Source organism: Rattus rattus, chromosome 2, assembly GCF_011064425.1.
Source record: "Rattus rattus isolate New Zealand chromosome 2, Rrattus_CSIRO_v1, whole genome shotgun sequence".
NCBI classification, from domain to species: domain Eukaryota; kingdom Metazoa; phylum Chordata; class Mammalia; order Rodentia; family Muridae; genus Rattus; species Rattus rattus.
In genome coordinates, this window is record NC_046155.1 from 57,387,414 (window position 1) to 57,406,686 (window position 19,273).

Here is a 19,273-nt window from a genome sequence, read left to right on the forward strand (position 1 = left end):
GGCTACGGGAACTCTATCTATCCTTTAATCTCCCCTTAGATCTGTCCTTCAACGTGCGTGTGTATTTACACACGACAAGCTCGGGATGGCAGGCAGATCTTCCCACAAGCCTGGGAAGATGAAAACATGCTTGAACGGAAGATGCAGAAGAAACTTAGCTTCTCCTTGTGGTGCCTGTGAGAATCCTTAGGAGCCAAGTGGGCTCTGTTTCTCTGCTTCAGTTTTACCACAGAGCAGTGGGCAGGTCTCGGTCTGCACGCAGTCTGCACGAAGTCTGCACTGGTCTGCACTGGGCTGCACACGAGTGACTTAGTGAGCTTCTGTCTCAAAGTAGAATAAAAAGGGATTAAAACCCAAAAGCAGTCCAGTTGTAACTCAGAGATAAGTGTGCTTTCTCGGTATATATGAGACCTTGGTTTCTGTTTCCAACATGAACCTCCCCTCGAAAAAAAAAAAAAGACAGTAAACCCTATTATGGGGGTAGTGTCTCTCATGTACAATAGGTAGAGATGCCCTAGAAGCATGGGAGGTAAAGGCAAACACCCGGTAAAAAATTTTCTCTCCAATCCCTCCCTCCCCTGGCAGGCTAGAAACACTCAGGCACAAGAGCCTTGAAGACTGTTCAATGGGCCTCCCTATAACCCCAGCACGGTCTCCAGCCCCATCAACCTGTTCCCACTGCCGTGCAGTGAATCAATCTGAGGTACAGTGCTTAGAGCAGCTGTGACGGTCCCTCCCTCTAATTTGAACAGTCGGGGTTCAGGGTCCCCCAGATCCCACCCAGCACTGCACTTCACAGCATGCCAGTTTTGTTCCCCCAGATCCTCAAAAGGTTGCACAGCTGCAAGACAGACTGGACCCCGATTTACCTTCAGGTCTGTGTACCTGAAAGCAGCCGGTCAGTTCACACGAGGCAGATAAGCCTTCGCAGAGCAAGCATGGTGAGGACCCAGACACCCAATTCTATGTCAAGTTCATACACCAAAATAACTCAAGAACTGGGGTAAAGGTCAAAGGGCTCTCCTGTTAAGAAAGGTCATCCATCCTCCAGATTAACAAGGAACAGCCCTGGGCTGGGTAAGGACAGGATTTGCTAGAGTAATTGCATACCACTTTGAAACACTGGGTTCTACCCCTTGACAACTTACACAGGGCATAGTAAAGCATTCTGATCTCAGTACTGAGATGAAGGTGAAGGCAAGAGGTCAGAGTTCAAAGTCCTCTTTGACTACCCATTAAATGAGACAAGTCCAGCCCAGGCTGCAAGAGACCTTTGCTGCAGTAAAAAATTTAAAAAGGCGCGAACGGTTCCCTCACGTACCCTGTCGGTCACGCTTTCGCTAGTTCCAGCTCCAGCAGGACATTGGAACTGCACTAATTTATCTCGCAGCTCCATGCTGCCCCCAAGTACTTTCTGACCCATTGTCCATGAGCCATTCCAGCACAGGACCCTGTCAGGCCGTCCCGCCCTCGCTCACAGCTCTCTTGGCTGGTTTCCACCATGCCATGCATTCACATCCCAATTCCGTGGTGGGCCCGGTGCATCCAGCCACCATATAATCTCTTGAATGCAATTAAGTCACCACATGAAAGAATACATCACACAATATCCTCTGACCCAATTGATAAAATATAATTTGCCCATCTAGACAACAAAAAATCTTGTACACAACCATTCCTTAAGAACAGTCATAAAACCTGTAACTACGAACAGAGAAGAATCTAAACAGACCTTGTCAAAAACCAAAATAGAAACAGCCACCTCTAGTCACTCTGGTTCAAGTACAAGTGATCTCACTTCGCCTTGACAGCCAACACACTAGGCAGGACTTATTGTTAGTGTCCTTTTATGCATAGAGAAACTGAGGCACAAAGAGAAATACCTCACCCAGCTAATGAGTAAAGATGCAAGCCCACTTACACTTTTTGGGTTTTTTGTCCCCAATTTTTGCCTGTAATTTTGGGGTCAAATATAAGAAATATTTGTCTGGACAAAGGTCATGAAGCACTTTCCATATGTTTTCTATTAGAATTTTTATAGTTCCAGCTTGTAATGTGGAGTCAGTATCTGTTCTGTGTTCATTGTCACATATGCTGGAAGGGAGGCTTTGAATGGCGTTCTTCACTGTGTGGACATGTTATCTCCCTGAAACAATTCAGGACACTTTGTTAAAGAGAATTTTCATTTTCCAGGATATGCTTTTGGCTCCCTTGTTAAAAACTAGCAGGCTGCAGACTCACAAATTCTTCTGGATTCTCTATTCTGCTACATTGGTTTAGGTGTCTGATTTACCTCAAGAGCACAATGGTTACATAGTAATTATTTAGCTACAACATAACTGCTCCTTTCTCTGTAAATCTAGACTGCTGCCACTGAAGTGCTTGTGTAGATTTGATGGAAGAGAATATAATAAAGATAAATACAACACAGTAACTCTAGATCTCCCATAGTCCTATAAACGAGGGAAAGCTGAGGGATGAGCTTAAGCCTGTCCAGAGCTGCCAGATCACAAACTGTGAGGTGAGCCTTTCCTAGATCATTCACTGTGAGGTGACCCTGTCCTAGATCATGCACTGTGAGGTGACCCTGTCCTAGAACACTCACTGTGAGGTGAGCCTTTCCTAGATCACTCACTGTGAAGTGACCCTGTTCTAGGTCACACATTGTGAGGTGACCCTGTTCAAGATCATTCACTGTGAGGTGACCCTGTCCTAGATCATGCACTGTAAGGTGACCCTGTTCTAGATCACTCACTGTGAGGTGACCCTGTCCTAGATCATGTACTGTGAGGTGACCCTGTCCTAGATCATGTACTGCGGAGGTGGGCCCTGTCCTACTCTATTGTTTGAATGAAGTCTCACACTGTCATTGATTTGAACAAACAACATGCTTACAGGAGCATAACTCTGAAGTAATGGTTTGGTTATGATCTGTGAGGGCCTAGAACAGGAGGCTATTCCAGGACTGCACCCTCCCACAAAATTCATTTAACAGTAGTTATAAACCTTCACTGTTAGAACCAAACGGAATGGAATTATGTGTGTTACATATCACGTAATCCAAGTAAAGAATGAAATGGGCCAATTATCTTTTCAATAAAAAAGGAGAGTCTAGTCAATGAAAATAACTCAATAAGGAATTTCCCTTTGCTTTAACTATACAGGGACATAACTCTGAAATGACCAATCCCAGCTGTGTCTCTGGTTTTGCTTTGTTAGCACGTTTCTGCCTTCGAAGACAAACTCCTCAGATCAGAATCTATCATTGCACTGAAATTTGCATTGAAATATTACATCTGAATCTGAATTCTGCTTTATCAGTGTCAACTCATGATATATATTCATGCATATAATATATCCTCCTCCTCCACACACTCCTCTGTAAGAATTCACAGTCTCCCACACACAAATTTAGTGCCTGCATATGAGAGAGAAATACCCAGAATTTGTCATTCTGAGTCTGGTTTATTTAACCTAACACAATCATCTTCAATTACAGGAAATATTTCTCCATGGCTGATTGTAGGTAGGTACCATGCTTCCTTTATCCTTCAGGTGGTGGACAGCTACACTTGTTCTATCTCTTAGCCCTTATAAGTAGCTATTATAAATCGTGTAGCAATAAACACAAATGTGCATGCATGTTATCTCTGTGGTATGTAGACTAAGAGCCCATTGAGTACTTGGTAGGAGTGGTATAGCTGGATCATATGTATTTCTATCTTCAGATTTTTGAGCAACCTCCACTCTAATTTCTATAGTGGCTATACTAGTTCATACTCCTGTCAGCACTCTACAAGAGCTCCCCCTCACTTCCTCCCAGAATTTATCTGTTTCCTTGATGATGGCCATTCTGAGGAAAGATACAATCCTTTAAAAAACCAATATTATCGTATGTTTAATTTTTAATGTATGGGTGTTTACCTGCATGTGGGTATGTATAAGCACCACATGTCGATATCCGTGAGAGTCCTTTATTCCTGCTTTCTACACCATTGAGTTACATGTTTGTCTCTATGCCAGTACTGTGCTGTTTTTGTTATTATGGCTTAGGAGTATAGTTTGAGAGCATCAGCTGTGGTACTTTGAGCATTGTTCTCTGCTTGGAAATGCTTTTGTGTTTCTACTTGAATTTTAGGATTGTTTTTGTGTTCTATTAAGAATGTCATTGGAATTTTGAGGGATTTGTGTTGACTTTGGAGATTGTTTTAGATAAGAAAGCCATTAGACAAGAGAGCCATTTTTTTATAACATTGATTCTTCAAATCCATGAGCAGGAGAGTCTATCTTCTAGTGTCCTTTTCTATTTCTTTCTTCAGGGTATTTTTTTTTAATTGTGTGTGTGTGTGTGGTGTGTGAGACTGTGTTGTATGTTGTATATGTGGTGCCGTATATGTGTGTATGTGTGGTGTGGTGTCTGTGTGTGGCATGTGTGTGGTGGTATGTGGTGTATGAGAGTCTGGGGGGTGTGTGTGTGTGATATGGTGTGTAGAGTATAGTGTGTGGGATGTGGTGTGTGTGTGTATGTGTGGGTGTGTGTAGTATATGGTGTATACAATGTAGCGTGTGTGTGTTATGTGGTATATGAAAGTGGTGTGTGTGTGTGTGTGTGTGTGTGGTATGTGGTGTGTGAGAGTGGTGTGTGTGTGTGTGTATGTGTCTAGTATATGTGTAGTATGTGGTATATTGTATGTGTGTGTCTCTGTGTGTGTGGTGTGTTAGAGTGGTGTGTGTGTATGTGGTATATGTGTGGTATGTGGTGTGTGTGTGTGTGTGTCTAGTATATGTGTGGTATGTGGTATGTTGTATGTTGTATGTGTTGTGTGTGATATATGGTATGTGATAGGGTGTCGTGTGGTGTGTGTGGTGTGTGGTGTGTGTATGTAGTCTGTTTGGTAGAACTCAGCAGTGAATTTGTCTTGACGTTGTCATTATGTGGAGACTGTTGGCCTCTCTACTCTTGCTTACTTTGGGTCTGCTTACGTTGCTTATACATCTTTGATTTCATTTTTGCAGGTCATATATGTCTAGAATTTTCTATTTCTAAAATTTTCAGGGTTGGGGGAAATGTAATTTCATACATAATCCCCTAAATGATACTCAAGATTTCATTTGAATCTGTAGCAACTTCCCATTTTTCATCTATAATCTTATTAATTTGGGCCCCATTTTTCTTTTTATTAGTTTCTTTTTAAGAGTTTGTCCATCTTATCTCCCTTTTCTGAAAATCACTTTTATTCTAAGGCAGAAGCTATGTCTTCAAAGGTAGGAAGGGAAAGGAGCCCAATGTGAAAAGTTCAAGCTCACAAATGCTGCAGTCAGAGCAGATGCCAGTGTTGGAGGGAATGTTAGGGGCAAACAGTGGAGCTGGGAGGACTAGGAATGAGGAGTGAACAGCTTGCAGTTGGGCATGAGGCACTCAAACGAACCTGATAAGAGAAGACAGGAACTCAAAGAAGCAAGGGCAGGGTCAGCAGACCCGCTCGGGGAGCTTCCATGAAACCCTCCCGGGAAGCATGGGCTACACACTATTGCTCTTACATATCCTTGGCTCTAATCTAGCTAATTCTAACAGGGGGCTTTTAGGAAAGTCTCCCCCTATTTTAGGAACAAGACCTCAGACCATTCCACTGATAAGGAGCTAAGAAGGAACAAATGCATCTATTTTTAAGGGGAAGCTGGCAAGTGTTAACGAGGATTTCTAGTACAGTCACCTGCAAGGTGGGACAGCAGAACACCCATCTGTCAAGTAACACATAGCGAACCCACAGGTCAATGGTCAAAAACTAACAAAACAGAGGTCAGAGGTAGACGCGGGGTGAGAGGGGGTGTCTTCAACATTCCTTGACAATACATAGGGCATGTGGGACTCTGATTGGCCAGACCCCTGGTAATCTAGAAAACAATCCAATCTCATAACAATTACTACAGCCTTTGCCCAGTTTGTGCCATGGCCCCGTAAACCCCTGGATGACAGAGGTCAGCAGCTCCCCCTCCCTCCCTTTAGGAGCATCATATTCCCTCAGTTTCTCACCTTGCCTCGGATTTTAAATTCTCTGGAACACTTTTTAGTATAACCTGCTTCTGTTCCCATGACTTTCTACTGAGTTCATCTTTATTGGAATGAGACAACAGACCCAGAGCCATTGCTCCAGGTTTGGTGACTATGGGTGTCCAACACCCGAGGGCCTTCAGTCTAATACAGTCCTGCGGCAAAAAGTCCTGAACCCAAACACCCAATTTAACTCTAAGCATTGCTCTGTTCTTCTTTGTTCAATCAATTACTGCCTTGCTCTTACTATTCTCTGTAAGCAAGGGCTCAGAGAGCCAGAAGGGTTTTTATCAAATATAACAGACAGACTAGCCAGGGGCCATTGGGGAAAGTCCAAAGCTACCATGGTTCTCTCTCTAGGACAGAGAGGAGAAGGGCAGACTGGTCAGACCCAGAGCTATCTATCAGAGCAGAGAGAAGAACAGGAGTAGGTTCCTGAGGAGTGGGGAGAGTGAGCTTTTAATCTCTTCCCCAGCAATCCTGTAGTCCTGCTTGAGTTGAGTCAAGAACACATTTTGGACCAAATCAGTGAGGCTTAGCCTCTTTTAGAGTGCTTGGGGTTTTTCTCCTTTTGGACATGACGGTCCAGCCTTTTGCTGATGAAAAGGGGCATACTTTTCTGGGTGCTTCACAGTTGGATAGGGACACAGTTGTGGGGACCCAGAAAGGTTAAAATGTGAGCCAAATGTGGGGTGAGTCAGGCAGGCAGGCTATGGTAGGAGACTTAACATAAATGTAGGTAATTTCACCTGAAAGAACCCAAAGAGACAGGAACAATCACATTATGGTGGGAAGGATGGAGATCAGTGGGCAGAAGAGAAGTAAGAGCCATGGGGCTCAAGGGAGACCAAAGGACCTTGGAGTTGGCCACTGGAGGCCATAATTTGCAGGCAAGTTCTCTTTCTCTTGGCTGGACTTCTTCACATAGACTTTCAGCAAATCCAGAGCTGGCCAGATATTCAGGACCACCTGGGGCTAGGGAGATGAGCCCGTTTTGGAGTAGTTGCAGGACTATAGTTGATTCCTGGGTTGTGTCTGTCAGCTGAGTGAAAATCTCTGAGACAAGACACATTGGGGACAGAAGGTAAAGTTAAGGAGCTTGGGACAATCCTTACTTGCAATTTTTCAGTCCTGTTTCTTTGCTTAGAAGGTTGTGAATACAGAAAGATCGATCAATCCACCAGGAGGGGAGGAATGAGTCTTTCGACAGATGGATCAAAGGCATGATTCCCTAAAGCTCACAGGATCCTTTAAAGTCAGGAAAAGAGATAAAAGTTTTTGATAAATTAGCATGGCCACTGTCTGTAATCTTCACTGAGATCATAGAAGAGAAGCAGATTAAGAGTGTCTGTAAGCAACTTGAATAGACTCACACCTTTGAGCTATGGTAAAAATAAAACCTGAAAAATTATTAACATGATAAAAGAAAGTTTCCCAGTAGAAAAGAGAACAGGAGTAAAAGCTTGAGGACTCACAGATGTTTTGGAAGTAGAAGGATGAGCATTTTTTTTCCCTCTTGGACAGAGGACTAGATAGATACAAATTGGACAGAGATGTTTTCAACACACAGAGAAGAACTTTTAAGTTTGTGTTTAGGAAACAACCAAAAGAAAGTTAAAAAATTTGAGCCTGTGACTATGGTAATTTTATTTATTTATTTATTTATTTATTTATTTATTTATTTATTTGGTTCTTTTTTTCCAGAGCTGGGGACCGAACCCAGGGCCTTGCGCTTCCTAGGCAAGCAAGCACTCTACCACTGAGCTAAATCCCCAACCCCTTTATTTATTTTTTGAAAAAAAGTTTTAGTAGCCACTGTTTCTGCCACAGAAATCAGATTAAAATAATAACTTATCAGAACTCGACTGAGTGAATTTTGAACTTTTATTATTTCTATGTTTTATTTTCACACACCTTAAATCATTTTCTTAGACCTTCACAACGTATGTCCACTTTAAACTTTTATCTTTCCTTTCTAGAAACAATCATTTACTACAAGACAGAAGTGCTTGTTTATTAGCAGTAGATGAAAGGTAAGTTGTTTTCAATAGAGGAATATTAAAAAGCAAATTTTCGGTCAGTAGCAGCAGTGTGATCAGTGTGATAGTTTGAGTTTGTTTTCCATTGCAATCTGCCTAGTTTATCTGTCTCTGTGAGAGGCCCAGTAGTTCTTAGAAAAGGCAGCTTTACTTTATCTTTTATATTGGGGATTTGGGTTATTTTAATTCTTTGTTTGCTAGCTGTTTACCTTCAGGGCTAGAGATATATTGTTTCACACTTGGCTGGCTCCTTGGTTGCTGATGAGAGATACAAGGTTATTCTGTGCCAAGAGTCTGGTGGAGCACTGGATCTCTCAGGAGAGCAGCTGTGGGGAAGCTTGGGGGAAGGGGAGCACTACTCCCCCCCCCCATACACACACACAAAATAAATTTTGTTTACTATTAAGTAATGTTTACATTTTTGACTCTAAATTACTCTGAGACTAGAAACTGCAAACCTCTGGCGATTAACACCCAATTGTTAAACAGCAGGGGATTGAGTTTTTTGTGTTCCTCCACCTTCCTCACAGATCCTGGGACCTCTGGAAAAAAGAAAACACTCACTTTGAAAGAAGATTCTAATCTTTCTTCCATGAGAAAGGAGGTTGGTCTCTAGTTGGTTAAGAAAAAAAAATCTGTCCCTCTCTTCCTCTCTGCTCTCTTCTGCTCTCTCTGCTCTCCTCTGCTTCTCTTCTTATTCTGCTCTTTTTTTATTGGTCCTAGTTCTTGTACTTTTTCAGGATACATGATCACATGGTATTCCAAGCTTACAAGTTCACAAGTTCAAACATAAATTCAAACCATAAATTGAATAAGAAGTTGCAACAGAGATATTTACATGTGTTTTCATTAAGACTATCTAACTAAAACTTCATTTTCTGCCACTAGCTTCCCAGGTTCATTAAAAGTTTGAAACAATAATTACTATGTCAAAGTTAGCATGGTTTTGTCAAGAGGCAAATTATCTGCCTAGTGTCTCATTAATATTGAAGTTTTGTTTAGACAATATATTATCTATCTAATATTTTTGTGTAGTCAATATTTTATCTTTTGTCCTTGTACCTATAATAAATGGTTTGTTATCAGTTTCATGACCTTCGGTTATCTGATAATGGTTTCACATCCAACCCAGAAAGAATGGTTTCCCTGATTGTAAATCTGTTTCACACCTGCTATCTATCTTAGTGCAATTAGCTCATGCCACATAAAGGTTTACAGAGTCCTAATTGTAGTCTTCATACTTAGAGGGCTCAAAATTACTTGTTTAAATTTTATAGAATCATTTTTAGGAATTATGAAATCTATTTATCTACACAGTATTACTACAAGAGTACATTTTTGTTATCTGCAGAAAAATCTGCCCAATGGTCTGGGCTAATGCCCAGGAATTGCTATATTAATTTAGTAATGGCGGGAAAGGCATTTCAGCTTCAAGAAGCAATCCTGAGATGAAATCTCTTTGTTGCCTTGCTTGTAAAAGCTCATTCATCTTAGACCATTCGCAAACAGCGGGGGCACCTTCAGGAAAGGCACCTGCTATCTTTAACCTATCCCAAATGGCTCATGACAACTCTGATGTGCTTGTTTTTAATAAGTAGGATCTATGTGCCTGTTCAGCATCCAGGAAATTACAAAGCACAGGTGTTTTGGCTCTGTGTGACACAGTCTGAAAGGGGGACATTGAAACAGCATAGAAAGACTGGGAAATTGTGGGAACAAGGGATGAACTCGAACACCTCACCCTGGAGCCTGGCGGAAGCTCCTGGCCAGCAGAGCAGCAGGAATTCTAACACAGTTAACCTTTACTGAAAAGGCTGCAAACCCAGAGCCCACACCCCTCCCCTGGATAGACACTTTACATTTGAATAGCAGTGTCTCAGCCTCAAGGCCTGGAAGTCTCTGACATTGCATCTGGCCCCATTTGGCTTCCCAGACTTCATCTGAGAATCTCAAACAGAGCTCTTCTTAAATAATTTTTAAATGTTTAATTTTAATATTGATACAGAGATTTAACCTTGGGTTGGGAAAGATGACTCAGTAATTAAAAGCACTTCCAGAGGTTTAGGGGTCTCAGTTCCCCTCAGTTCCATATTGGGTGGCTTACAACTATCTGCAACTCCCGGTCCAAGGGATCCAATTCCCTTTTCTGACTTCCATGGGCAATATACCCATGTGGTACACATACATATACTCAAGTACACACATGCATATATTTAATAAATAATATTTTAAAAAATATTTAATACTGTCTGCAATAGAAATACCTTATGCTCTAGTAACCTGTAACCCACATTTAACTTGTAAGCTGCAATCTTGTGAGATACTCTCAGGAACCACTCTACTAAAGATCTCACTTAAATTCCTTAGTAACTCTTTGAAGCACTCCTATGTATGACGACCTTCAAAGACAAGAGCCTGTGATTCTCCATTAAGGAGATTATACCCATACTTGGATATATTCATGAGTGTGCCTTGTTTATTCTTTTGCGCACCTCTTTTTTTTAACCTTTGTGTTTAAACCTGTGGTAAACTATCTTCATTAAACCCCAACTCCATGCCTCTAATCCCAGCACTTGGAAGGTAGAGGTAGATGGATCTTGACATTTGAGGCCAGCCTGGTTTACAGGGAAAGTTCCAGGAGAGCCAGGGCTACACAGAGAAATCTTGTCTCAAAAACAAAACAAACAAAACAAAACAAAAACAAAAACAATCCCCAAATTAGGTTGGGATGACATTTTTGTACACTGTGTGTCCTTCCTCACCTGCCTAAGGCATTCTCTGATTGGCTTTAATGAAGAGCTGATGGCCTATAGCTAGGCAGGAAAGGAAAAGCAGGACTTCCTGACACTGATAGAAATTCTGGGAAAACAATTGAGAGGCAGGAGATTTGCCAGCCAGATATGGAGGAAGTCAGATGTACAGTGACTGAGTGAGAGGTAACAGGCCATTTGGCAAATGTGGATTAGAATAAACCAGTTCATTAAGTTATATGAGCCAGTTAGAAGATATCAAGCTAAGGCCTAAGTTTTCAAAAATAAATATGACTTTGGGTCATTACTTAGGAGCTGGAGGGTCAAGAAAATCTGGCAATACAACTAAACAAACAACAAACAAACAAACAACAAAAAGACTTCCAAACCAAACCAAACCAAGCAAAAGAATTCAATGCTGCTTCATGAAAACAAATTGGCCTCCAAAATGACTGGGAACACAAACCCACCACTGGATGGCCAGCAATTCTGCCTGAGTTACACAGCTCTACTTCATCTGAAAATGGGAATAATAAATGGAGTTAAAGTCTCAAATCTGTAGTTGGTGTGACCACAGGTGAAGGTTACACTTTGCTACATAGTCTGTGGTAATCACACCTGGAAATATTGCATACACAGTCACTATCATGGTGTATCGTCATGATAAATGAGTAACCGGTCTATAGAGTATTAGAAAGAACGTAAGATGCTTTAAGGCATGAGTTGGGGAAAATGACAGCACAGAGTGTGCAGTCAGCCGTCTTCTGTGAATCCACCCTGAAAGGAACAGGCTGAATCTCATTCTCTATGTCCAGTGGTCATTTACACAATGTTGGACTAAAGCCACACAGCCCAGCAAGAACCCTGTTGAAAATCATGTGCTGAAAGGTCACTTGAGAGCAGACTGGCCTTTCACATTGACAGATGGATGAGTCATGCTTTCGGAGGTTCTCTTCCGATGGCATAAATCTTCATCTTTAAGGAAGACCCTGTGGTCTGTAGAAAGGCAGAGACTGGAGAAACCCCACTGTATCAGGTGGGGATGTAGACCAGTTAGGAAGCCCATACCCCTCCTCCTCACTATCCTGTTATTGCTTGTGCAGTATCTGATCAGGAGAAGGCACAGAACACAAAAACGTTGGGATTAGAGGCTAGATTTGGTGCTTTCCTTCTGCACCTACCTATACAGAGGGAATCCTTTGAGACCAGAAGTCTGCCTCCAGTGATCAGAGCGACAACAGTAATATTAAGTGGACACCATGATAGTGACTGTGTATGTAATATTCCGAGGTGTGACCACCACACAGTATGTAGCAAAGTGTAACCATAACCTGTCATCACACCAGCTGCAGATTTGAGATTCTAAGTACCATATTAATACGTTTCCATGTACATAAAGGAGTTGAGGACAAGACACAATTAATAATGGTTCACTGTAGTGTGTAGTTTTTACTACCCTACTTTAAGCTCTGGGCAGATCATGTTACCAGCCAATGCCCAGGTTCCCTTGGATTTGAGGATGAAAGACACGCATGTGTGACGTGCGTGTGTCTTGGCACACAGACACACACACACACACACAGACACACACACACACACACACACACACACACACTAGCTCATTTTTAACATGCCTTATAGCTCAATGGCTGGGCTCTTCTAAGCTACCTGTGGCTAGTGTATCCTTCACTTTATTCCTTGCATAACACTCTAAATCAGCCCTCAACTTAGTTGCCCACTTATCTTCTCCTTTATCAATGCCCTAAATCTCACCATATCCTCAGCTTGGTTTCTAATTCCTAATCTAATTCTAATTTCTAATCTCCTGCCTGCTACCCCAGGCCCAGTCAGGGAAGCGGCCAAAGGCCACTCCACCTGAGATCTCACATGACTGGTGGCTCTCTTTCCCTCCAAAGCATGGCAAATCTCTTTCCTCCTCCTGTATCTCCTAGCCTTCCGATGGAAACCTGGAAGCCCTGCCTTTTCTGCCCAGTCATTGGCTGCCAGTATCTTTATTGATTGATCAAGAACCAATTGAGGAACAGGACCTTCAGCATTTATACACAGATTCCCGACCAAAGCATAAAAACATCTCACCTTTTCTGCCCAGTAAAAAAAGAAAACTCTCAGACACAAATTGAACAAAACCATAATAATCATATAAATTACAAAGTATGATATACAATTAATATCCAGTCCATCATACTTGTTAATTAGATAAAGTCCTTACCATCATTCTTAACCTAAATAGTTATAACTCTTTTCCTGCATTATGTTTAGATTTTAGCCTGTAACAGCATATGAAAACCATGTTTACTATGCTATAACCTCTCTCTCAATGCCAAACAAGTTGAGTTTGATTGTGAAACTATAACTAGTCTTCAACTCTGTCAGAAATTCTAGAACAAATTAAATATTGCCTGAGTATACAGGAAGAACCAAGCATAGCATCCAAACTTACAGAGTTATAGAGACAGCTGATACCTGGACAGCTGCTAATTTCTTGAATGTTGGAACATCTACCTTCAGCCTTCTGGCCCAACCATCTGGCAGATCTTATGAGAAGCAGGAAATATGAAGGATCGGTTTACTCTGTCTTGGCAGAGCTTAGTAGTGAACTATACTCCCTCTGTTTGTTCCTTTTGTACAGTATATTGTCTGCAGATGATATATGCAATTTCTGTCTAGTAGCTACCTTGCCACAATAAGCAGCCTCACCTGGATTCTTCTTTGAAGGGGAATGGGGAAATTGTTGGGAGCAGACACGCCTCATGGCCAAATTATCCTTAATAATGAAACCACATTAAATGTCACATTCTGTGGATTTCTGGTGTTTTGAGTAATCTTTCTATGCAAAACATATTTGTATTGTTAAACCTTAGCTACTCTTAGCCATTTTATTTTGAGTGAACTAAAACCACTTTATTATAATTAAATCAGAATAGAACATAACCATGAGTTTGTTCTCTGGTCCTTAACTTGTGTTGTTTAATCATCTTAAGCAGTTTGTAAAGCAGTGATTAAAAGGACTGAGTCTAAGCCTCATAGTCTTAAATGAGTTGCAAAGGCACAATACTTATCTAAGGGTAACAATATTAATTTCAAATTTTATATCAATATTTAGATTTATACCAATGAAAATCTTAATTCTATAGCAATATATAATTGCTGTACCAATGTAAGAAATTTTGTATCAGTTACAAAGATTTTTATTAATGTAACACTATGGCTACACAAGAATCAAATTTATTTCAAGAATAAAATTTAGTAATCCATCCCATCTATTTCTTCCCTGTTCAAAATTATAACCATTTCCAAATTATCCCTTAAAATAACAACCTATCTATATTTTGTAAAAATAGCCATTACCAGGCACCTAAACCCAGGGAATTAGGTTGATGACTCTCCATAGCGTCTTTCTGCTAAATAGGGGTGGTGAGAAATTCTCTAAAGGGGTATAGAGGGGTAGAAAAACTAGAAAAGCTGGTTAGACTTAAGAAGGCTAGCTTTAGCATCTCTTATCCAGTCTCTGCATGTTTAGAAGATGCAGAGGTTGACTAAAGTTCTGACTGGATCCATCTGAAATGTTGGATGAAGTGAAGTCATCTAGAATCAGCAGCAATCCTAAAGCTGTTCTGGTAGTAAGTCTCTGGGCAGCATCAGGAAGCAGGGGACTAGAACAGCAGGCCAGCTCAGCATCCCAGTGGATAAATCTTGTCAGAGCAGTACATTCTGCAATATATGAATCACACAACAAAAATTTTAGTACCATTAAGATCCTGTGCAGGGTGCACAGATGAGTTAAGGATGAAATTCTGCTTCTTGTTTGAGCAGATGAACAACAACTGTTCTTTATTATGAGTTAATCTTATCAATAACCAAATGTAATAAATCTACATTCATGTCACATGAAGGAAGGCATGAAAAATCATCGGGATTCCAGGACCAATAAGATTTATTGTCTCATTTTAGGTGAAGTTTTGGCTAGAGACATTTTTATGTCTAAGCCAGTTACTGGGCTGTTCTCATGTCAAGGAACCAGCAGATCATTTTACCTGTCTTGTTGAATTTTTCTCAAATTTTCCTAGTTCTTCAAGGCATCTCCCCTGTCATATCTGATCCATATGATTGGATGGAGTCCAAAGCCCTCTCTCCTTTCCTGCCAATACGAACACAGAATCTCTCTCACAAAATAACATATCCTTGTTCTACTAGGAAATCATTAAATATTTAACTTGATCTCTCTCCCAAAGGAACCTTAATATAACCACCAAACTCATAATCATATTCCTTTTGATAATTAAAACAATTCAAAGCAATAAAGCAATCTAAACAAATATTAACCAATGAGACACAGCCTGACTTTCATGAGATCAAGGCATAAATTATTTATATAATTTCAACTTAAATTCCCTTCTGCTTACTGTATAACCCTATTTTCAGGCTTCCTCCTTATGCAATTCTCAAGGCCTAAATTTCTACTGTCTGAGATAGGCTAGGCTTACTACCCCCTGCCTTCGATCTAATTTTTTAAGATTGAGTGCCTCAATATTTCTATTTCTCTGTATTTTACTTTAATAAATTTCCTTTGCTTACTGTATCACTTTCCCCTAACTTCTGTTTTCTGTGTATTCTGTGTATCTGTATATTTAAGAACATTTAAACAATTACTATTTTACTCCCTAGTAACTGTTTAAAAACAGTTAAATCAAATTTTAAACTTTTAAAAATTCAAAATTTATCTTTTGATATTTTTCTGGCTGGAGATAGGCAGCATTATTGTTTGTTTCTCACTGCTTCCCTCCTAGCATTCAGGAAATCCGGCAGCCTGTTTGCACAGCAGGAGCCCCCAGCCTCTGCGCTTAAGCTCTCTTTGGCAGTGGCTGTGATCCTTTGTTCTAGTGGTGTGCCATCTGTAGGTTGTAGTTTCTATTACACTGCTTTAAGCTCTGGGCAGATCACACTACTAACCACTACTCTCCGGTTCCCTTGGATACACATATGAAGCACACATGCACCCATGCACACATTCAAGCATGTGTGCACGTGTGCACGTGCATACACACCCACACCCCCACACACACACACACACTAGCTCATTTTAACCCGCCTTAAGGCACAGATGTTGGGCTCTTCTAAGCCTCCCACAGCTAGTGTGCTCTTCCCTTTATTCCTTGCTCAACACTCTAAATCTGTCCTCAACTTAGTTGTGTTTCTAATCTCCCACCTACTACTCTAGGCCCAGTTGGGGAAGTGGCCAATGTCCACTCCACCCAAGATCTCACATGACTGGTGGTTCTCTCTCTCTCTCTGAAGCATGATGAATCCCTTTCTTTCCCCTTCATACCTAGCCTGCCTATGAGAATCTGGAATTCTCACCTCCTCTACCCAGCTTTTGGCTGTTGGTGTCATTATTGATTGATCAAGAACCAACTGGGGAACAGGACCTTCAGATTCCCAATTAAAACATCAGAGCCACCCCATACAGATCACTACCCTGCTGAGTTTTATTAGCAGCTAGATGCAGTGGCCCCTTGTCAATAGGCTTTTAATATGAAGTCAGGGTCACCAGGAGTTCTCCCTCATGGTTTTGGAACTGCAAAATTTGAAACTGTGGAAAGAAAGCACTATAAGGTTACTTCTTCCTGGTACACTCCTGACAATTCAGTGCTGGTCGTGAAACTGTTACAACTCTCCTTGAGTGTTAATAAAAAGCACATTCTGTAGGTTCCAGCCACTGACCTTTGAAAGACTGAATTATCATGTCCAAGTTTGTTTTACAGTTGTACAAATGCAACAACAACGACGATGACGACGATGGCGACGATGACGACATGCTACCATTGATGCCCTAAAGACCAGCAAGAGCTCTTTTGTCTGCTCCATCAAATAGTTACTGAACACTTAGCCAACCAAAGCAACTGAGCAAGAGTGGAGGATATCACACAATGCCAGCCCTGCACAGAGCTTACGACAGCCTTTTCCTGGCTCACTGCTCTTATTTTAATTCAGCATTGAACTGCAATAACAGGATTTTCTATGTAAGCAATATTATGATGTTTCGGGTTTAATTTTCTCTGATAAAATATACTGCCATGTGTAAAGTGCATGGCCTTTAAAAAATGTTCAGAAAAATCCTCGTTTTGTCTTCATCATTTGGCTCCCTGTGGTCTGACGGCTTTGCAAATGTCAGGGTAAAGGTTAAGAACCAATATTGATGAAAGCTACATAATATCTATATGTGAAGAATATAGACGTACTGAAGGTTTGAGGTTTATGTAATAAGCTTGCTGCAGTTAAATTTCATGTGACTTGTAGTATTGACTTGCATATACTTAGTTTTAAAATGGGGATAACAATGGGAATTGCCTTAAGGGCAGATGTGTTTAGTACAATAGCTCTACTGAGCATTGGAGAGCAGACCGAATTATGAACATTGAAATTTAAGAAGTTTCTTCAATGAAATATACTTGTTAAGCAGAAGAGGGGGCTATCTGGGGGGAAAAGGGAACCAGGTGGAGGTTCCAAGGATGACATCTAGAAAATAAAACAATATATATTTTTAAAGTGCTGCCAAGATGGCTCATCAGTTAAGAGATCTGATACTCTCGCAGGGGAGCAATACCAACATTGCAGCTCACAATGTGTAATTCCTATTTCAATAGATCCAACACTCTCCTAAGGATTTCATAGGCACCAGGTATGCACATCATACACACACATACATGCCGCACTCATATACATAAACAATTTTTAAACATTAGATCCTTCCACAGGAAATGCTTTTGTGACCATGTGGCCCCCGGAGGTGGTCCCACCATTCCTGTTACAGAAATATAAAGGCTGGAAGACAACTTAGTGGGTAAAGGCACTTGCTGCCAAACCTGATGACTTGAGTTTGATCTCTGGGACCCACAGGGCAGAAGGAGAGAGCAGAATCCTGTGTGTTGTTCACATGCGCCATGACACGCATGCGCGTGCGCACACACACACACACACACACACACACACACACACACATACTGCCCCATATATAGAAGGGGAAAGAGTAAGAGATCAACAACAACAACAAAACCAAGTGGAATAATTAGAGTGGCACACAGTGCTGTAATGAAAGTTTAATGACCACAATCTAGAGCAAAACAATAAAAATTCGACCCTTACTCCTACACCAGACAATCTGACACCCATGAGGGCTATAAGTGACTAACAGGAGTGGGCAGTGTATGCAGCTTTATTATACCAGAAAGCAGACAATCTGCATACAGTGATGAAATGGGAAAGCATGAGCTTTCATTACGCTGTTTAGAAAGGTGTGCAATTTAAATGTCGATATTGCTACCTCTGGTAGTTCCATTTAGTATTTTCAAATGAGGAAAGGCTCTACTGACCCTGAGAGTAGTGTGCCCACATTATAGGTTGGTGTATGCTTGGCTTTTTAAGAAATTGCCAACCTCACCCCCTGTGGCTGTGGCCTTTCCATTCCATGTTTGCTCCATTGTTTCTGTGTTTGTTTCCCACCTTCATGTCATACTTTGAATTTTTTTTGTTCCTTTCTCCCTAATTTGTTGATATACTTGTTACTTTAGAATTAAAAGCACATATTTTTAATGATACTACAGCAGTTTGCCTTCAGCGTGAGGATCCTCCAAGACACTGTTTCCATCTCTCTTCCTGCCCTACATGGCATTGTTAGAATATACTTCGCTTATGCCTATCATATACACTCCCCAGATATTATTATTTCTCCATAGTCAATTGTTTTAATGAGATTTAAAGAATTCCAAAAATAGCATGCATTTTCAAAATAATTACTTTTGTATTCTTCATTTCTTTCTGTAGGTTAACTTCTTACTAAAATAACATCTCAGAAGGCGCTCAGCAGCATTTCTTGCACTGACTGGTGAAGAACTAAGCACTGGTAGTTTGAAATGCATTTCATTCTCAGCTTTGAAAAATATTTGTATGGATAATAAAGAGATATGTGTCTTATCATTAACTGTCAACCTGACAGCCTAGAATTACCTGGGGGAGAGGGAGTCTCAACTGAGAAATTCCTCATTGGGTTGGTCTACGCACATGTCTGTGGAGGGGTGTGTATTGATTGTCTTAACTGAATGTGAAGGCATAACTCATCGTGGGCCACACCATTCCCTGGGTTGTGGTCTTGGGCTATACAAGAAAGGTCGTTCCATGTTCCCACTTGGATTCACACCCAGAGTTCTCCCAGTGGTGGGGTATGAGTGAAAGTGTAAGACAAATAAACCAACTCTTTCCCTAAGTTGCTTTTGGCCAGAGTGATTTTTTTTTTTTCAGAGCCACAGGAAGAAAACCAGCATGAAGGGTCTTTCTCTTCAGAATATTAAAGATGTGTCTTCTGTGCAGAACTGCCTGTGAGATTGGTCTCTGTGTTCTCCAATGTGTTGTCTTTT